The sequence below is a fragment of the Eulemur rufifrons genome, chromosome 17 (assembly GCF_041146395.1).
Source record: "Eulemur rufifrons isolate Redbay chromosome 17, OSU_ERuf_1, whole genome shotgun sequence".
NCBI lineage: Eukaryota > Metazoa > Chordata > Mammalia > Primates > Lemuridae > Eulemur > Eulemur rufifrons.
Window position 1 is genome coordinate 57318094 of NC_090999.1, and position 20793 is coordinate 57338886.

Genomic DNA, 20793 nt, shown 5'->3' on the forward strand with positions numbered 1-20793 from the left:
ATTTAATAGGAAAATACTGAGTAACTATTAATGTGTTTCTTATTTTCCATTGAGACCAGATTATTTTTAAGTGTAAAGCAGGATATAGGAATTACTGTACCAACAAAAATGAAAAAGATAAAGTAAAATAAACATACAAATATACAAATAAATGAAAAATATGAGTAAATAGACCCTCTCAAATATGTCCAGTATAAATTAATAAAACTAGGTAGGGAAAAAAATTACTGATTTATATTAAAATTTAAAAAATACACACTCGAGAACCCAACATTTCCACTTGTTTGTAGCTGGTCTAAAAACAAATGTATTCAAGGCAAATGATGCTACCTTTCATCCACACCTCCCCAGAAGCCTTTTGAGGGTCACTTAAGAATTAAGGCTTTTAGAAGTGTTTTCTTATATTTTGGAGGGTTGTGCCTGACACCAGGGAGGTTAAAGGATATTTCCTACTTAATTCCAATCTCAGAATTTGTACAGATAAGGGGATCACAGGTTTTTCCTTTAGAGCCACGTTGGGACATGTGTGACAGGGCACAGATGTGGGATCATCTTGGATCTTGTCTAAGATGGCCACCTGTGGAGTAACCTCCATAGACAGAGATGGAGGTAGACAACTAAATGCCCAAGACTCTAGAAAGACTACAATAAATAACTCGGAGAAAAGATGCTTCACATTAGTTAAGAAAACTGAAAAGAGAGGAATTATCAATTCATAATGCCCAATTACTCTACTATGGAGTTACCTGGGAAATCACACCAATATGCATCATCTCAGGTAGTATGCCTCCATATAAAAAGTCAAGAAGGCAAAATACCACTATAAATCAAATTCATTTCCGGTAAAATGGAATTCCCAATTACTCAGTCTAAAAGGACTTTTAGCTATACATTGATAAACAATATTATAGATTTTAATAAAACTGACAATAACATATATATACATTTGCATATTATGTAGCATACAGAAACAAAATTTTAAGACAACTTTCATGATGATTACAGAGGCTGATAGACTTATAAGAAGGTTCCTTGCGAAAAGAAACATTCAAAATCTATTTATGTTTAGATTTTATGTAGTTTCTGTAATTTCACAATCACATTAAATTTCACACAGCATTATAAATCAGATTTTTACCATACTCTTTTTCAAAATGACAGCTAATACATGGGACCAGCTTTTGAAATTACTGTATAATATTACCAGGGCTTACAGGTTATTTATAAAATGTGGCATTACATTTCACTGTCATAGGAATAACTAATAAGACTTTCTGTACAAATGTGAACAAAATGAACAATGTTTAAATACGGGTAGAATAAACCCTTTAACAAAAACACTTACTTTTAGAAAGAACAGACATTACAGCTACATCCAGTTGGACTGATTGTTAGTCTTTATTTTCTTCTCCAAACCTTCTTTAGGTCTGTCAAGCTCCTTGGCTTTCTCTGAGGGGCATGCCTTTTGATGCTTGCTTTGCTAAATGCCCATTCTTGTGAGTAGAGATTCTATCTGCTTAACAATTTTGAAAGATGCCTTCAACAAAATGCTGAAACTATTTATTTGGCCCCTGAAAGAAGATGAGGATACCCTTGAACATAAAAACATAATGTTTTAAAAAATCAACCTTTTTAAAAATAAATCTTTAAGCCTAGGTCTCTTCAGTTGCACAAAACATTCTTTCAGAAACAGAATGCCCTAAAACAGGCAATAGAGACACATGGCACTCTAGTGTGAAGACTCGGTGACTAACTACCTGGGTAAATTTGTATGTTTACCATACCTAACAGTTGACATATTTTCATTTGTATTATCATAAATGTAGTAAAAATGTAGATATTTAAATGATCTACATTCATCAAAAAGGTCAAAATCATTGAGCATTTCCAGCAAGAATTGCTATGAACATCTCTAAGGGAAGAGAAATGATAGTGATACCAGATGTAACTCTAGTTCTCAATATGAAAGGCTAATAAGCTAGCTACACAAAGCAGGGAAATTTTCAGAAATTTATGGGGTCTTGGAGAGGGAATATTGAAAGTTAAGTGTTAATTCAATCATAAAATCATTGATAATAAAAACTGATAGGAACTTTAGATACCCCTGGAACAATCATGGACTGATTTTAAGCATGAGGAGATCAGAGCGCAAAGAGATGTAGTGGCTTACAAACTGAGGGATCTTTTATCAAGCATGCAGTCAATTAAAACATTATTTCAATTGTTTCCTCTCAAAATTGTATGTGTGCAAGCTATTCTTTTAAAACTTAAAATATCATACAAAGCTTACATTCCATTTTTTGCTTGTCTAATTTTACCCACAGATATATTTTCATTTACCCCCAAATTATACTATATTTATCTATAGCAATTTGGATAATGAAATATTGAAATTTGAATTTTGTCAGTAGTTCACTATTCTTATACACATTTTGGTATCATAAATTCTATTTTTTTGAAAAAAAAGTGAGTGGTTCTACTGCTGAAATAACAATTGTTTATTAGCAGCTCTAGATAATCCTAAAATCTATGCTGAATTATCACGAGATTATCTGTGCCGTCTATATGGGAATAAATGCTATGGATAATATTATGTCCATTCTTAGAAAACAGTGTGTAAAGATCAGTTGCAATGTCTTTTAAAGTACCTATTTCTGGCCCAAAAAGAGATCATCAATATACAATTCATCCATGTAACTAAAAACCATGTGTACTCCTAAATCTATTGAAATAAAAATAAATAAACAAAATAAAGAGAATAGAATTGAGAGTCCAAAGAGAAAAACAAAGTAATTTTTTTTCTTAGTGTCTCTATGTTCAGAAGTTATAGCCATCTATTACATAAAATTGAAGAAATTTTATGAATAAGAAGGAAACATAGATTCACCATATTTTCAGATGAATAACAATCTTTTATTGATTTTGTCATTTTTATAGAAATAATTATTATTTCTATAAAAATAATATAATATTTATTTATTTATAAATATTACTATAACAATAAATAAGTATTTAGAAAAATAAGAAAATAAGATAATGTGGAAAAACCATAGAAGAAAAGAAAAATCTTTTAGATTCTCTCCAATTAGTGATGAGTACTGTGAAATTTTGTGGTACAGTCATTGTTTCCACTAATATGCAGTTATATACATAGTTAACAATATGAAGTTACTAGGTCTATCCTTTTAAATCAATTTTTCATATATATTGGCTATAAATATTAAGTGCTTATATACATCTTGACTATCTTCCAACACGTTGCCTTTTGACTTTTGACAAAGCTGAAATAATGTAGACACATAAAATAATGATAAAGACATCAATAAACCTCTTCTCGACTTTCTTGAGTTTTCTTAACAATATATTAATATATAATATAGTGTCAACTTGACTGGATTTTGTTTGTTAAATATTCCCAAAAACAATTTCAAAGGCTTATCTACAGTGAATTTGCTTTTGACATTACTTTGATATTAACTGTAATTTATTGTCTTGTCAGGCAGCTGAGTCAATCATTTGTACTTAAACTTTCATTAGTTTTGTGTTTGAAAGTACCACTTACTACTCTAATAAGTTTATACTTTCCAATTCAGTAATCTAAATTCTAAACACATTTGGAAGTTATGCATGTATTTTTCATTATAAATTTATTGACAATGCTTTAGTGAGCAATTCATAAAATTAAGGAACCAGTGGTCTATTTTGAAGCTATAAACTGTATTGCTACATTGATAGTATTTTTATATGTAGAAATTTTAACCAATATGAAACCTCTCCAACAAATATGAAAAAACATAATTATACACAACATATATGACTACAGAAGTAGCTTGCATATATTGTTAAGACAGCTTTTTAAAAATTTCTCTCCAATTAAATATAAGGAAGTGAGAGAATACACATTCAAAAATAATGTGTTATGTATGACATCAAGTCAGTTTAAATTTTTTAAAAAATGTTTAATTGACATGGAATAATTATATATATTTGTGGGCTATAAAGTGATATTTTGATACCTGTTTACAATGTGTAATGATCAAGTCAGGGTAATTAGCATACCCATCACCTCAAACATTAATCATTTATTTGTGTTGTGAATATTCAGAATTCTCTCTTCTAGTTTTTGAGAATATGCAATGAATTAAAGTTAACCATATTTACTTTATAGAACACCAGAACTCATTCCTCCAATCTAGCTGTAATTTTGAATCCATTAATCAGCCTTTCTCCAATTACCCTCCCTCCCTCCTCTTTCCAGCTTTTAATACCCACTATTCTTCTTTACATTTCATGAGCTCAAATTTAACAAGTCAGTTTTTAATGATATACCACCACTTTTTTCATGTCTCTAAGCAGATATTCTGCTCTTAAAAATAAAGCAAATTGAGTATATCATAAGAAAATAAAAGCACTCTAATAAATTCACTAAAAAACCTCTTCAATTTGTTAAAGAAATACTAATAGTAACCAAAGCCAAGTTTCTTAAAGTCTTTATGGACTGAAAAGGAAATTAACTGCTACAAATTAAGATCTGTATATTTCACCTTTTATTATGAAATATAACACATTCACAAAACAGCAAGAATATCTATATACTGCCTAAGTAATTATAACCAAACATGCAGATCAAAAAGTAGAAAATTTTCAATATTCACACACACCATTGCCCCTTCCTGGTCGCAAATCCCTTACCTCTGCCAGAAGTAAGAGTGTCCTGAATTTTACATCAATAACTTGTTTTGGTTTAAAATGTTGTCATTTAAATATGCAATCATAAACATTATATTTTTGTGTTGCCTACTTATGAATAAATAGAATCACATATTTATTATATATTCTAATATATTGCATAATTTTATTTTATGAGCATCAATCAAATTTTTGTACAAGGCTACTGTTTGAATTTTTTGTTGGGATGGATTATTAAATTTTATTCATATTCCATAATAGTAATTCCTATGATTATTGAATATCTGGGTTGTTATTTTGGCATTTAGGAAGAATGCTGCCATGAACATTATTAAACATGTCTCCTGGTAGAAAAAAAATAAGTTTTCTTTAGAGTATAAACCTAGAAATGGGATTACTGGATCATAGAAAATGCATATCTTCAACTTTGCCAGGCAATGCCAAACTATTTTACAACATAGTTATTTATCCCTACCTGGTTTCTGGATTGTTTGAGAGATCCATTTACTCTACATCCTTGATAAAACTTTATATTACCAAACACTTTCATCTTAGCTGTTTGCCTTGTGAGAAGAAATATGTGCATTTGTGAAACATTTCTTGTAGGATGCTGCCAATTTTTTACATTTTGTTATCTGACACTTAATTACTTGCAGTTTTCAGGAGTATTTGGAATGAGTCCATTTTTGAGAATATGTGCGACAGATATCATTTTCTTCTTTATTATCTGGTAAAAATATATTTTCCCAACAGGAACCTTTCGTGAAGAAATATTTTTTATGTTAATAAGGTCAAATATGTTTTTCCCCCTTGATGATTAATTTCTTGTTTAAAAAATATATCTCTCCTCTGAGTTCACAAAGATATTATCTTGTATTTTCTATAGTTTTTCCTATCACTTATAATACAATTGGAATTGAAGTTTACATCAGACAAAGGGGTTCAATTAAAATACTTTTATTCCATGTATATATATATATATATATAACAATTTCCTAGTACAATTTAAAAGATTTTCCGGTCTCTTCTTTTTAACCATGCCAACTTTGTTATGAATCAAGTTTCCATATAAGCATGTCTGTCTCTGGGCTCTTTAGTCTGAACATTTGTGTATTTGTCTAGATGTGCACCCAAAATACATTATCCTAATTATTAAGGTTTTATGAGTATTGTTAGGATGTAGAACAGATAACCCCATCAATTTCACACATACAAAGTGTTAATTGGAATACATTTAATATTTAGCACGACTTGAAGAAGATTGACAACCTGACAACATTGAGTCTAACAATTCATGAAAATGTATGCTTTGTATGTCTCCTCATTTATTTAGCTTTTCCTTATAATTCTCAATAAAGTTTTATTTCTTTCTATTTATTTTTCAGTACTGTATATTTTAATACTACTTTTGCTTCTTTAAAAGAAGTTCTTTCTCGATTGTTGTTTCTAGGTGAAATACAAGTGATTTTTTTTACATTGATTTTTATATCTAGTCTTAGTAATTCCCTAAATTTCTCTCTCTAAGTTCTTGTGGATTTTCTATACACACAGCCTGTTGCCTGAAAATGTTTTTTTTTTTTTTCCTTTTCTTTTTCAAAACAACATAATGACAGGTTTCCTTCCTTTTCAAACCTTACAGGTTTTATCTCATTTTCCTTTTACTGAACTGTCTAGCAATTCATTACAAGGTTGCATATAAGTGGGGATGATAATCTTTTTTTATCTTACCTCATTTTAAAAAAAGAAGTCTAGATTTCACTTTTAAATATAATGTTTTATGTAAGTTTTAATTGTAGGTAACATTAGCCAGATAATTTTTTTGGCTATTAAGATTTCATCATTAATAGGTAGTAATCATTATCAAGTGCTTTTCCTATAAATATAATCAATATCTTCATGTAATTGCTCCCCTTTAATCTGTTAATATGGAAAATCACCTTGGTTAATTTTTTGAGTTAAATCAGTTTTGCATTTCTACATAAATCCTTGTAAGTCATGATGCAATATCTTTATATCTTTTTGGATAGATATTCAGTGATATCTGTATCTATATCTGTCCAGCTTTTCAATTTTCTATAGTGGTTTTTGTTTTTGTTTTTTTTTTTTTTTTTTTTTTTTTTTTGAGACAGAGTCTCACTCTGTTGCCCAGGCTAGAGTGAGTGCCGTGGCGTCAGCCTAGCTCACAGCAACCTCAAACTCCTGAGCTCAAGTGATCCTCCTGTCTCAGCCTCCCGAGTAGTTGGGACTACAGGCATGCGCCACCATGCCCGGCTAATTTTTTCTATATATATTTTTAGCTGTCCATATAATTTCTTTCTATTTTTAGTAGAGATGGGGTCTCGCTCTTGCTCAGGCTGGTCTCGAACTCCTGAGCTCAAACGATCCGCCCACCTCGGCCTCCCAGAGTGCTAGGATTACAGGCGTGAGCCACCACGCCGGGCCAATTTTCTATAGTGTTCAGGGTTTTTTTTGCATATGTGTTTGCTGAAAGGTTTCACTGTTTTTTTTTTTTTCTTTTTCATACTGACCTTATTTGGAGTTCTTGCAAAAGTGCAAAAGTTATCTTAGTGTTATAAATCGAGTTGGGGATGAAATTATATTGAAGTTTATTTTTTTCTTCTATACCATTTTGTTTCTTTTGAATATTTCTTTCAATCTTTATCTCTATCTTATCTTTCTGCGATTCTGATTATATAAATCTTGGACACTGTTATTATTTCTGTTGCTCATGGATATTCAATTCTGCTTTTCCTCTTCGCATTTCCTGTCCTTTCTTCTCAATATTCCAGTTTGGGTATTTTTTGAGCCTATGAAAGGAATTATGCAACTGTGATAACATTAGTTTTAATTCTAGCATTTCTAATTGACTTGTTTTAGACCTTTCACCAATAGACAGGAAAAGTAAGAGATGGGCCTCGAACATCTTGATGTGTCAGAAAACATGGAAGTACTCAGAGTTGATGGATGCATGTTAACAAAAGAAAAGGATGCCTGTTTTATCTCTGGGGTGTTTCAACTTCAAAATTAAACAATGTGCTATGGTTCAAATATTTGTTCCTTCCAAAACACACATTGAAACTTAATCCCCTATGTGCAGTATTAAGAGGAGGAGCCTTTAAAATGTGATTGAATCATGAGGGTAGAGCTCTTATGAATGGATTAATTGACTCAAGGATTAATGGATTCATGAGTTATCTTGGAGGGGAACTAAGTAGCTTAATAAAAGAGACAGAGAGACCTGAGGTATGGTCTCAGAAGAAATGATTAGTGTCCTCCCCACATGATGCCCTATGCCACCTCAGGATGATATAGTCCTCAGAGAAGGCTCTCAGCAGATGTGCCCCTCGACTTTAGACTTCTCAGCTCCATAACTGTAAGAGATAAATTCATTTTCTTTATAAATTACCCAGTGTCATGTATTCTGTTATAAGAAACAGAAAAGGAACTAACACAATGATTACAATAGATTATATATCATAGCATAAAATATTATAGAAAACCACAAATCTATAAAAAACGTTTGCTGAAAAATGGGACATTTACACAGTTTTAAGGTGTCTTCCCACAAATATTTATTCATTACAAAGGAAAATCGATTAACTTTAATAGGAGAAGTGGAAGGTACACCCACTTCACCAATATTGGGGTACACTGAAATCCTAACCATGGATGAGATGCAATGAGAAGAACACAGCAACACCTTTGTTATGTCATTACCAAAGATTCATGGCCAGAATCTAATCATGAGAAAATCTGGAAAAAAAAAAGTGCATACCTAAACTCTTTCCCAAACTGAGAAACATTCTACAAAAATATTCTACAGTTTTATCAATTGTCCAGGTTATGAAGTCAAACAAATTCTCAGGAAACATCCCAGACTGAAGAAAACAAGGCACATGACAACTAAAAGCAACATCTAATTCATTCTGAACTGGATCCTTTTGCTCTAAAGGACACTATTAAGACAATGGTTGAATATTGAATGGGTTCTGAGGATTAGATGGCAATAATGTCAATATTCTGATCCTGATTATTATATTATATTAGAAAATATCTTTGTAGAAAATGCCCACAAATTATTCAGAGGTGATGGAGCATTGTGTAACTCTTTCATTATATTAATATGTTCAACTAGTTCAAGGGGAAAACTTATACTTTATTAGTAAATTTGATCCAAGTTTCAGATTATTTCAAAACACTTAAATATGTGTTGAAATGTGCAAACAGATGCTGCTCAGCTGAAGAGGTGGACTGGCTACTTACTAATCTATTCTCTTTCAGCTTTAAATGTGTCCTCCCATATTCTACTTTGTAATTCACAGAAAATGATTTTGTAAGTCACATTTCTGCTTTGTCAGTTGGCTCCTAGTTAGGGCCTTCCAAGAAGGGGCACCAACAGAAGCTTGCAAGCCTGGAGCAGGAAGAAGGAACTACTTTTTCATATGTATTTTCTGTGGTCTTCCTGTCTTTTCTGGCTGTATTCCTTCTGTTTACAGTTCCTCTGAGAGCCACTGAATACCACCTCTTTACCTTGGCAAGAGCATATTCTTCTATTTGTACTTTAACCACTAACCCTCAGCTGTCTGAGCTTGATCTCTACAAGGACACTGATCCCATTGTTTACATTTTAATAATTCTAACTTCTCTTTTTTTCTCCCAGCCTTTGGGGTGGAAATTACCTTTTGCAGTTGCTACATCGGAGATATTTTAAAAGGCTGTCTCCTGTACATTCTCTCTCTCTCTCCTTTTCAGATACCTAGTTAACAAATTTATACCTATTTAACTTATATTAAACTATCAAAATAATAGTTACTTGACCTTGCTTAAATTTTCAATTGTTTAGTTACTAAAATAGGTTTTTTAACAATACTAGGAAGAATTCATAAATATTAAGTGTGGGTGAATGTGATTCTTCTTAAATATCAAATACATATTTTCCTTTATTTTGGCCACCATGTCAATGAAGTGCTCAATGCTAGAACACAGATTTGATTTTTATAATCCATTACTTCCATAAGAGAAGAGTAGAAATAAAGTATCAAATTATTATCAAATATATATCCTACCCAAACAATGTGGCAAAGTAAACCCATTCAGAAAAACGGGGCATGCTCAAGGATGCTAAGTAACAGCAATCATATAAAATAAATTGGACAACTACAGAAATAAAAACATACAAATGTGTTTTAATTATCTGAAATATTGAGACCTAACGTATTTTTCTGCCAAATATAATTATTAAGATAAGAATTTTTCTGAACCAAGAATGAAAAAAACAGTGTTTATATTTAATCCTTGATTATATTCAAATGCTAATATTATTTACTTTTAATAAGGAATATGTATGATATTGTTTAATAAATAATTATTGATAAACTAAAATGGTATAATGTTTGGATAGAAGGATGCTATTTCATAGGTTTTTCTCCCTTTTTATTTTTGTATGAGTCCTACATAAATAATGCACTTAAAAATAATTTTCATATTTTTGAAACAATGCATGGGATATCTGTACAGGAGAGATATTTCTTAAAATATTCATTCCTAACCCTAATAATAAATCTTATCTTGCTCTATGAGTATTGTTTCTAAATAACTTTTGACATATACAATTTAAGAAAGAAATACACTTAATTAAATGCCAAAGGTTAATTACATATTAAGTAGTAGCTTGAGTAGACTTGTTCTTGGGCCATTAAATATATTCTGATTCAATATGTATTAAAATACAATTAAATATATGCTTGATTAATATACAGTATGCCAAGTGTATATTAGTGGATGTGATTAGACATTTTTCTACTCAGTTTCAATGTGCAGGCTATATATATAAGCTACTGATTATTTCTTAATTTCCTTCAGTATTTTTGCTTTTTGTTTTAAACTCTCACTGGGTTTTATCATATGGTTAGTGTATGGTAGAATTGCAATTGTTTATGAAAAACTACTATCTTATTTCTTCAATACATATTTCACATCTAAATATATCCTTACATTTCAGCTGAAGTTAAAATAAACAGATACAGAGGTACATTTATGATGGAGAAGTATACTAAATCATTTGAACCAAAGAGATGTTATTCTGTAGGGGCATAATTCCTTGGTGAATGCTCATTCCTATAAGGATAAATAGGTAGTGATGGTTCTTTTGTTTTTTGTTTGTTTGTTTGTTTCCTATCATGGGCTTCATTGACTTTTTTTTGTTGTTTGTTTTGTTTTATTTTTTTATTTCAGCATATTAGGGGAGTACAAAAGTTTAGGTTATGTACGTTGCCCTTGCCGCACATCCCCCTGCCCCCCTGAATCAGAGCTTCAAGCATGTTCATCCCCTAGACGGTGCATTGAGTTGATGCTGGAAAAAGTTAAGACTTTGGGGAATTATTGGAAAGGGGTGATTGTATTTTGTAATGTAAGAAGAACATGAGATTTTGAGGGCCAGGGGTGAAATGACCTGGTTTGGATGTTTGGCTTCTCCAAATCTCACATTGAAATTTGATTTCCAGTGTTTAATGTGGGGACTGGTGGAAAGTATTTGGGTCATGGAGGCAGATCCCTCAAGAACGGCTTGGTGCCTTAACCTTGATAATGAGTGGGTTTCCATTTTATTAGTTCACATGAGAGCTGGTTGTTTAAAAGAGCCAGCATCACCTCCTTACTCTCTTGCTGTTGCAGTGTGACACGCCTGCTCCCCCATTGCCTTCCACCTTCATGGGAAGCTCCCTGACACCCTCGCCAGAAGGAGATCCTGGTGCCATGCTTCTTGCACAGTCTGCAGAATTGTGAGTCAAATTAACCTCTTTTCTTTATAAATTACCCAGCCTCAGGTATTTTCTTTACAGCAGTTCAACTGAATTAATACAATCCCTTAGAGATGATAAATTATTTCTTTGAATTAACTAAAAAAAAAGTAAGTTTTGTCATCTGTGTAAAAATATCTTGTATTAAAGTTAGATTAAATCTTTTTTTTTCTAATGCTTAAATGAAAAAGATAACTCTCTTGTAAGCATATTTACTTAGGTAGAGCCTAGCTTAGTCTCATAACTGGTAAACTAAAAACTATTCTGGTCTACTATAAAGAGATAAATCTCTTCCTAGCAGGTTTATTGTGAGGATTAAAGAGATAATTAGAAACTCTAATGCAATGTCTGTCTATAGTTGGCAATCCCTCAGGATATTTTAGTTCTCTTCCTCCTTCCCCTTCTCATCAGGGAGAAATGGCTTACAGACCAAAGAACAAGGAAAAGTTGTTTCTTGCCAAGGAACAAGCAGTAATGTGAAATATAACCTTTTATTATTATATAAAATGAAAAGTTTAGTATTAAATTTTTGCAAAAGGTAAGTATACCCATATTCCCATTATATATTCATCTTCCTTTATTTTTTATTTGATTTTGCTTCATTTTTAGCAAGGACTAAATCAAATAGTTTCAAATAGTTTATGGAAAAAAGGAACAGTGCTTCAATTCATCCATTGACAATGATGATAGCATTTACATTTGGTTTTATAACCATAATTAAGTCCTAAATGTTTTGTAGTAAGGATGATTCTAAAGCTAAAAACAAATTAACAGGTATGAGTATGTAAACAGTTTTCACAACAGAGCAAATCAATCTGTCAAGGGATTACTTCTTTTCAGATACAAGGATTCTACTACCTCGAAGCCACTATTCTCTAAAATTTCCTCAGTTGGTCAATTTGTGCCATAACAGCTTGATTCATAAGTGAAACAAGTTCTCAATAGAACTTTTTGCTCTTGTACCTGCCCAGGGCTTTGAAAATCTTTACTCCTTTTTTCTTGTTTTAAGAAGACTCATATACTCTTCATTAGAGCCGCGTTTTTATTTCACTTATTTACTTATTCTATTTTTATTAGTTGTATTGCATTAGAAAAATGCAAATTAAAACCACAAAGTAATATAGCTACACACCCATTCGATGCCTATAATGAAAAAAAAAATAAATTGATGGTACCAAGTTTTTGGTGAGGAAGTAGAGAAATTGAAATGCTCAAACATTGCTGATGGGAATGTAAAATCATATAGCCACTTTGGAACACAGTTTGGTACTTTCTTAAAAAGTCAAACATAAACTCGACAAACGACCCAGCAATTTCACTCCTATATATTTCCCAAGAGAATTAAAAACTATGTACACACACATACTCTCACAAGAAAAAAAAAAAAAAAAAAAAAACACCAAAAACACCCTCTTGGAAATGGTTTAGTAGCTTTGTTCTTTATCAGCAAAAGCTGGAAACAATCAAAAGATTCTTCCACTGGTAAACAGGGTAACAAAATATGCTAAATATATAAGATGTAATACTATTCAACAATATGTGCTATATGTGCTTCATGGTGCATATAGTTTAGCACAAGTGAACCTCAAAACCGTCAGGCTAAGTGAAAGAAACCAGACACAAATTACTTTGTAAGGTCTAAAATTTCAAGTGCTGCCTTGACATTTTTGAGCTTCAGAAGGACTTGAAGGCTTAACTGTAATTTCCCTGCTCTTGCTGTGTATGTCCTCACCCAAAAGGAAAGGGTTTGGTTTGGACCCAGCTATTTACCTATCAACCAGAACAATTGACATGCACCTGGTCCTCAACTTAACTGGTTGCACTTCCCTACCAGCCAGAAAAATTATTCAAAACAATCATCCTCCCTTGGGAATCAGGGGACATCTTGCCTTCCTGTTACTACAAACCTGACTTCCAGAGCCCCTGCTGGTTCACTCAGCTCCAAAGTGCATCACTTTGTGGCCCCAGTGTCACCCTTCCCTGCACTATGAGTATATATAACTAATAAACTACTGCCAATCTTCTTTCTCTAGTGTCAGGTGTTGTGTGTTCAGCTACCTTGTTAGGTCTGGGTGGAGGGCAAACAGGTGGCAAGACAAGTAGAGGAAGCTGCTAAAGGTGGAGAGCAGGAACCAATTGGAATACAGAAAAGAAACCACAATATCAAAATTTTTTTTTCTATGTGCTTTTGTAGCAAGTTGCAAACTTATTCAAAGGAATTGTAGAAAATGAAACTTATGAAAAACAAATTAATATGCCAATTTACCAAGTCTGCATTGTTCCACTACATGTCTTATGACTTTATTATTATTATTTATGTATTTAGCTATCTGGCATTGCTAGAATTAATTTCTTGAAGATTCATTTAATTTCTTTATTTTTATTTTTATTTTTTCAGCTCATTATGGGGGTACAAAAGTTCAGGTTATATATATTGCCCATGCCTCCCCATCCCCCCGAGTCTGACCTTCAAGTGTGTCCATTCCCTAGACAGTACACATCGCACTCATCATGTAGGTATGCACCCATCCCCTCCCCCCACCCCATCCCCCAAAGTCAGAACTTCAAGCCTGTCCATTCCCCAGGCAGTGCGCATCTCACTCATCAAGTAGGTATACATCCATCCCTTCCTCCCAGCCCCCACCTCTATCTGATACCCAATTGGTGTTATTCCCAAATGTGCACTCAGGGAAACCAGTTTGCTGGTGAGTACATGTGGTGCTTATTTTTCCATTCTTGGGATACTTCACTTAATAGAATGGGTTCCAGGTCTCTCCAGGAGAACCAAAGAGATGCCATATCGCCATTATTTCTAATAGCTGAGTAATATTCCATGGTATACATATACCACATTTTGCTAATCCATTCATGGATTGATGGGCATTTGGGTTGTTTCCACATCTTTGGGATTGTGAATTGTGCTGGTATAAACATTCGGGTGCAGGTGTCTTTTTTATAGAATGACTTTTGTACTTCTGCGTAGATGCCCAATAATGGGATTGCTGGATCGAATGGTAGGTCTACTTGAATCTGTTTAAGGTAACTCCACATTGCTTTCCACAGGGTTTCACTAGTTTACAGTCCCACCAGCAGTGTATGAGTGTACCAGTCTCTCCACATCCACGCCAACATGTATAGTTTTGGAACTTTTTGATAAAGGCCATTCTCACTGGGGTTAAATGATATCTCATTGTGGTTTTGATTTGCATTTCCCTGATGATTAGAGATGTTAAACATTTTTTCATATGTTTGTTAGCCATTTTTGTATCTTCTTTTGAAAAATTTCTATTCATGTCCTTTGCCCACTTTTTGATAGGGTTGTTTGATTTTTTCTTGCTGATTTTCCTGAGTTCTAAATAGATTCTTGTTACCAGTCCTTTATCTGATGTGTAGTATGCGAAAATTTTTTCCCATTCTGTAGGTTGTCTGTTTACTCTCATGACTGTTTCTTTGGCTGTGCAGAAGCTTTTTAATTTGATCAGGTCCCATTTATTTATTTTTGTTGTTGCTGTGATTGCCTTAGGGGTCTTCTTCATAAATTCTTTGCCTAGGCCAATGTCTGTAAGAGTCTTTCCTACGTTTTCTTCTAGAATTATAATCGTTTCACACCTAAGGTTTAAGTCTGTTAACCACCGTGATTTGATTTTTGTGAGAGGTGAAAGCTGTGTGTCCTGTTTTAGTCTTCTACATGTGGATATCCAGTTTTCCCAGCACCATTTATCAAATAAGGAATCTTTTCCCCAGAGTATGTTTTTGTCTGCTTTGTCAAAGATTAGATGGCTATATGAGGATGATTTTGTATTTGGATTTTCTGTTCTGTTCTACTGGTCTGTGTCCCTGCACTTGTGCCAATACCAGGCAGTTTTAAGAACCACAGCCTTGTAGTATAGTTTGAAGTCTGGCAAATTAATACCTCCCATTTTGTTTTTGCTGCTTAAAATTGCTTTTGCTAAACGGGGTCTTCTCTGGTTCCATACAAAGTGTAAAATTATTTTTTCTATATCTGTGAAAAATGATGTTGGTAATGTAATAGGGATTGCATTGAATCTGTAGATAACTTTGGGCAGTATAGACATTTTAACAATGTTGATTCTACCGATCCATGAGTATGGTAAGGTTTTCCACCTATTTACATGTTCTGTGATTTCCTTCCTCAGTGTTTCATAGTTCTCCCTATAGAGGTCCTTTACCTCCTTAGTTAAATATATTCCTAGATATTTTATTTTCTTTGTTGTTATTTTGAAGGGTATTGAGTCCTTAATTTGGTTCTTCGTTTGACTGTTATTGGCATATATGAATGCCTCTGACTTGTGTGTATTGATTTTGTATCCTGAGACTTTACTGAATTCATTGATCAATTCCAGGAGTCTCTTGGTTGAATCCTTGGGGTTTTCTAGATATAACATCATACCATCAGCAAAGAGTGAGAGTTTGATCTCTTCTGTCCCTATTTGGACTCCCTTGATTCTGCTCTCTTGCGTGATAGCTCTTGCAAGGACTTCCAATACTATGTTGAAAAGTAATGGGGACAGTGGGCAGCCTTGTCTGGTTCTAGTTCGAAGTGGGAATGCTTTCAGTTTTTCCCCATTCAGTATGATGTTGGCTGTGGGTTTGTCATATATGGCTTGTATCATTTTTAGATAGGCCCCGCCTATGCCTATTTTGTTAAGTGTCCTTATCATAAAAGGGTGTTGAATTTTGTCAAATGCTTTTTCTGCATCTATTGAGAGGATCATATATCTTTATTTTTGTTTCTATTTCTGTGGTGAATTACATTTATAGATTTGCGTATGTTAAACCATCCCTGCATGTCTGGGATGAAGCCCACTTGGTCGTGATGGATTATTTTTTTGATAAGCACTTGGATTCGATTTGCTAGGATTTTATTGAGAATTTTTGCATCTATAGTCATAAGAGAAATTGGTCTGTGGTTCTCTATTTTTGTTGCATCCTTTCCTGGTTTTGGTATCAGGATTATGTTCGCTTGGTAAAAATTATTGGGGAGAATCCCGTCCTTCTCAATATTGGAGAATAGTTGATGTAGGATGGGCACCAGTTCTTCTTTGTAGGTATAGTAAAATTCAGGTGTGAACCCATCTGGTCCAGGGCTTTTCTTTTTCAGATCTAGATATCGGTCTATTCAGGAATTCTATTTCTTCCTGGTTGAGGCTGGGAAGACTGTGTGTTTCTACGAATTTGTCCATTTCCTCCAGGTTTTCTAATTTGTGTGCATAAAGATTTTTGTAGAATTCATAGATGAAATCATGTATCTCTGTGGCATCAGTTGTGATTACTCCTTTCATGTTTCTGATGGAGGGTATAAGAGTTTTTTCTTTTCTGCTGTTGGTTAGTCTAGCCAGAGGTGTGTGAATTTTGTTTATTTTTTCAAAGAACGAACTTTTGATTTTATTAATCTCCCTTATGGTTTGATTGTTGTCCTTTTCATTTAGTTCTGATTTAATCTTAATAATTTTTCTCCTTCTGCTGGGTTTGGGGTCGGTCTGTTTTCCTTCTCCAGCTCTTTGAGTCTATTCATTAGATTTTCTATTTGTAAGTTTTCTGTCTTTTTGGTATGGGCATTTATGTAAATAAATTTTCCTCTCAGGACTGCTTTGGCTGTGTCCCACAGATTTTGATAAATTGTATCTCCTTTGTCGTTTAATTCAAAGAATCTTTTGATTTCCGACTTGATTTCTTCATTTATAAAATGATTGTTCAGGAGAAGGTTATTTAGCTTCCATGACTTTGAGTAGAAAGGAGGATTTCTGTTAGTATTCATTGTTACTTTTATTCCACTGTGATCTGAGAAGATGCATGGTATAATTTCTATCTTTTTAAATTTTTTAAGACATGCTTTATGTCCTAGGATATGGTCAATCTTGGAGAATGTCCCATGAGCTGATGAGAAGAAAGTATATTCAGTGGTTTTTGGGTAGAATGTCCTGTAGATGTCAGTCAGGCCCATTTGTTCTAGCATTCTATTTAAGTCCATTATTTCTTTGTTTATTTTTTGTTTGGAGGATCTGTCCTGAACTGTCAGTGGCGTGTTAAAATCTCCGGCTACTAAAGTGTTGTTATCTATCATTTGGTTCAGATCAAGTAGGGCTTCCTTTATGAATCTGGGTGCACCTAGGTTGGGTGTATATATATTAAGTATAGTTATGTCTTGTTGAATTGTACCCTTCACCAGTATATAGTAACCATCTTTTCTTTCATTACTTTTGTTGATTGAAAAACTAAGTTATCGGATATTAAAACTGCCACGCCAGCTTCCTTTTGGGTTCCATTTGCTTGAAATATTGATTTCCACCCTTTTATTTTCAGTCTAAATGCATCCTTGCAGGTTAGATGAGTTTCCTGAAGACAGCAGATACTTGGCTTATATTTTTTTATCCATTGGGCCAGTCTATGTCTCTTGAGTGGGGAATTCAATCCATTCACATTTAATGAGAGAACTGATAAATGAGACAGATTGCTGTTCCTCATGTTGGGTTGAATTTCATTGATCTGTTTTCTCTCTTGAGCCATTATGATAACTGGGTTTTTATCTTTATCTCTTGATTAGTTTTACATTTGTGGGTCCTTCTTGTGCTGGACCATGTGTAACTCTGTTTTGAGTACTTCTTGGAGACCTGGTCTTGCCTTGGTGAATTCTCTGAGTTTTTGTTTATCTGAGAATGTCTTAATTTCACCTTCATATATAAAACTGAGGTACAGGATTCTAGGCTGGGCGTTATTCTGTTTCAGAAGAGCGAGAATGGGGCCCCAATCTCTTATTGCTTGTAAGGTTTCAGCTGAGAAATCTGGCGTGATTTGCATGGACTTTCCTTTGTATATTACTTGTTTCTTTCTTACAGCTCAAAGAAAGGCCTCTTTAGTGGATATTTTGGTCAGTCTGATAACTACATGACGTGGTGTCTTCCTATTTGGTATGAATCTCCCAGGGGTTCTTTGAGCCTCTTGAACCTGTATATCTAGAGATTTGGCAAGGCCTGGGAAATTCTCCTCGATTATATCTTCAAATAGTTTATCCAACCCTTGTTTATTGTCTTCTTCACCCTCAGGAATGCCGATAACGGTCACGTTAGGCTTCTTCACATAATCCCACATTTCTTGTAGACTCTGGTCTTTTCTCTTGTTTCTTTGCTCTATCTCTGTGACTGACTTATTTAATTGGAAAGTGTTATCTTCGATCTCTGAGATTCTTTCTTCTGTTTGATCTACCCTGCTCTTGAGACTTTCCTCTGTGTTTTGTAGCCCCCTGAATAAATTCTTCATTTCCAGGAGTTCAGTTTGATTTTTCTTCAATATTTCAATTTCTTTGGTGAATTTTTCTTCCAAGTCCTGGATCTTTTTTGTGGTTTCTTTGTGTTGGTTATCCATTTTTTCTTGTATAATGTTCAGCTTATTTATGATCCATGTTTGAACTTCTTCCTGTGACATGTTGCTATTTAGAATCTGGTTTGTGTCAATTGGTGGAGAACTAGTAATCCTCTTTGAGGGCAAAGTTTCAGCTTGATTCTTTATACTCCCAGAGTTCTTTCGCTGAGCCCTTCCCATCTGGATGAATCCTTAAGATCCCTTCTTTCAGCTTTAGTCTGGATAGGGGCAGGCCATGCGCGCCAGGTAAGCTGCCTCCTCTGTCACTAGGGGGAGCCCTTCTCGTGTTGGTCAGGATTTTGCTACCTCCGCTGGGGGGCTGCTCCTCTTCCTCTCCCAAGGTGGTTTCCATCTCTTTGTGCAAGAAAGACAGTGGATAGTGAGAGGGGGCGGTGCCCTCGTTCTCCCAGCGCCCCAGCTCCTGCAGCTCCCGGGGGCGATGGTCCACCCCCCCCCAATGTCCACAAGGTCCACGCTCCACTCTCTCACGACTGGGGTAGCACTCAGTGTTCATACAAAGGCGGAGCTTCTAGTAGGGTCCACGGACTAGGGGAGTGAGCCACCCAGGGACCCACCCAGTACCCAATCGTTCTGCAGCCTTTAGGCTGTGGACCCCAACAATGGCCGCCGCCAGTCTGCAGATCGCTGGTGCTGTCATTGAATGCTCAGGTTCTGGCAGGGGCCGGAGGAGCACGGGACCGTGGGAGCCCAGCCACCTGTGTATAGGAGACAGTTTGGCGTCTGCTAGGTGCCTCTGTAGTCTTTCGCAGGCTGAGCACAGTGCTTCAGGGTCCAACAGGCCTCCTGCTAATGTCTCCTCTCTGCAGAGCCCCACGTCTCCCGCGGCGATTCTGCACCGACGTCAGGAAGATCCCCAATTGAGTGGGTGTGGAGGTCAGTGGGGGAACAAGCTGCTTTCCTGTGGGGCTGAAACAACCCCACTCTCTGGTGAGTTGGGTACCAATATCAGATATTTGTGACCAGAGACTTTTTCTTGGGTGGAGCATGCACAATGAGGAGCTCCTAGTGACCTTAACTGACCTCGACCTCATTACCATCTAATTAGCATTGTGGGTTTGACTCTCCTCAGTAGGCATTTTGTGAAAGGTTCTGGGAAGACGCATACATAGAAAGGAAAATGTTATAAAACCCTGTCCTGTTATGTAAAGTGTTATGTAACCCCAACCTGTAAATCACACAAAGGCAGGAAACAGCAACAAATCCCACCAAACTACTGAGTGTGTAAAAGACAGTGTGTGCTAAGACTTCAGGGTCTTCTCTACTCATCGCGAATGACAGATCTAGGTGCTCTCATTTCTGTTGATTATATTTTGCATCAGCAAAATCTCTGTGCTAAAGCTACTATTTTAAGTGACATTTTGCAACAAATTATAAGTACTGTTAACTATATTCATGCAAATGCAACATGGCATCATCAGTTTTGTAACATGCCCAAGTTGAACAATGAGGTATTTAGTGTGGATTTGCTGTATCATTCTAAAGTGCATTGGCTATGGCAGGAACAGGTGTCAGTCAAAATTTTATCTCTTCAAATGGGGGGAGGGGATGGGTGTATACATACATGATGAGTGTGAATGACCTGTCTCTCCCTCTGAGACATACTTTGGCTTTGCAGTAAATGCTGCTTGTGTGGGATTGCTTGTATTTGTGATCACTCCATCATCGGCTCGATTTGGTACCAGTACTGATTACCGACACTGGGAATCGAGGACCAGGGAACATCCAGGCAGACCTAACAACCTCATACTATTTAGGGTGTGGGATCCCTCCCTCACCAACCAAATTAGTAGACAGGGTATATATGTGTGTGTGTGTGTGTGTGTGTATGTGTGTGTATGTATGTATAAACTCTAATACATCTGGCAGAATACTTCTCAGTGAAAACTTTACAGGCTAGGAGGGATTG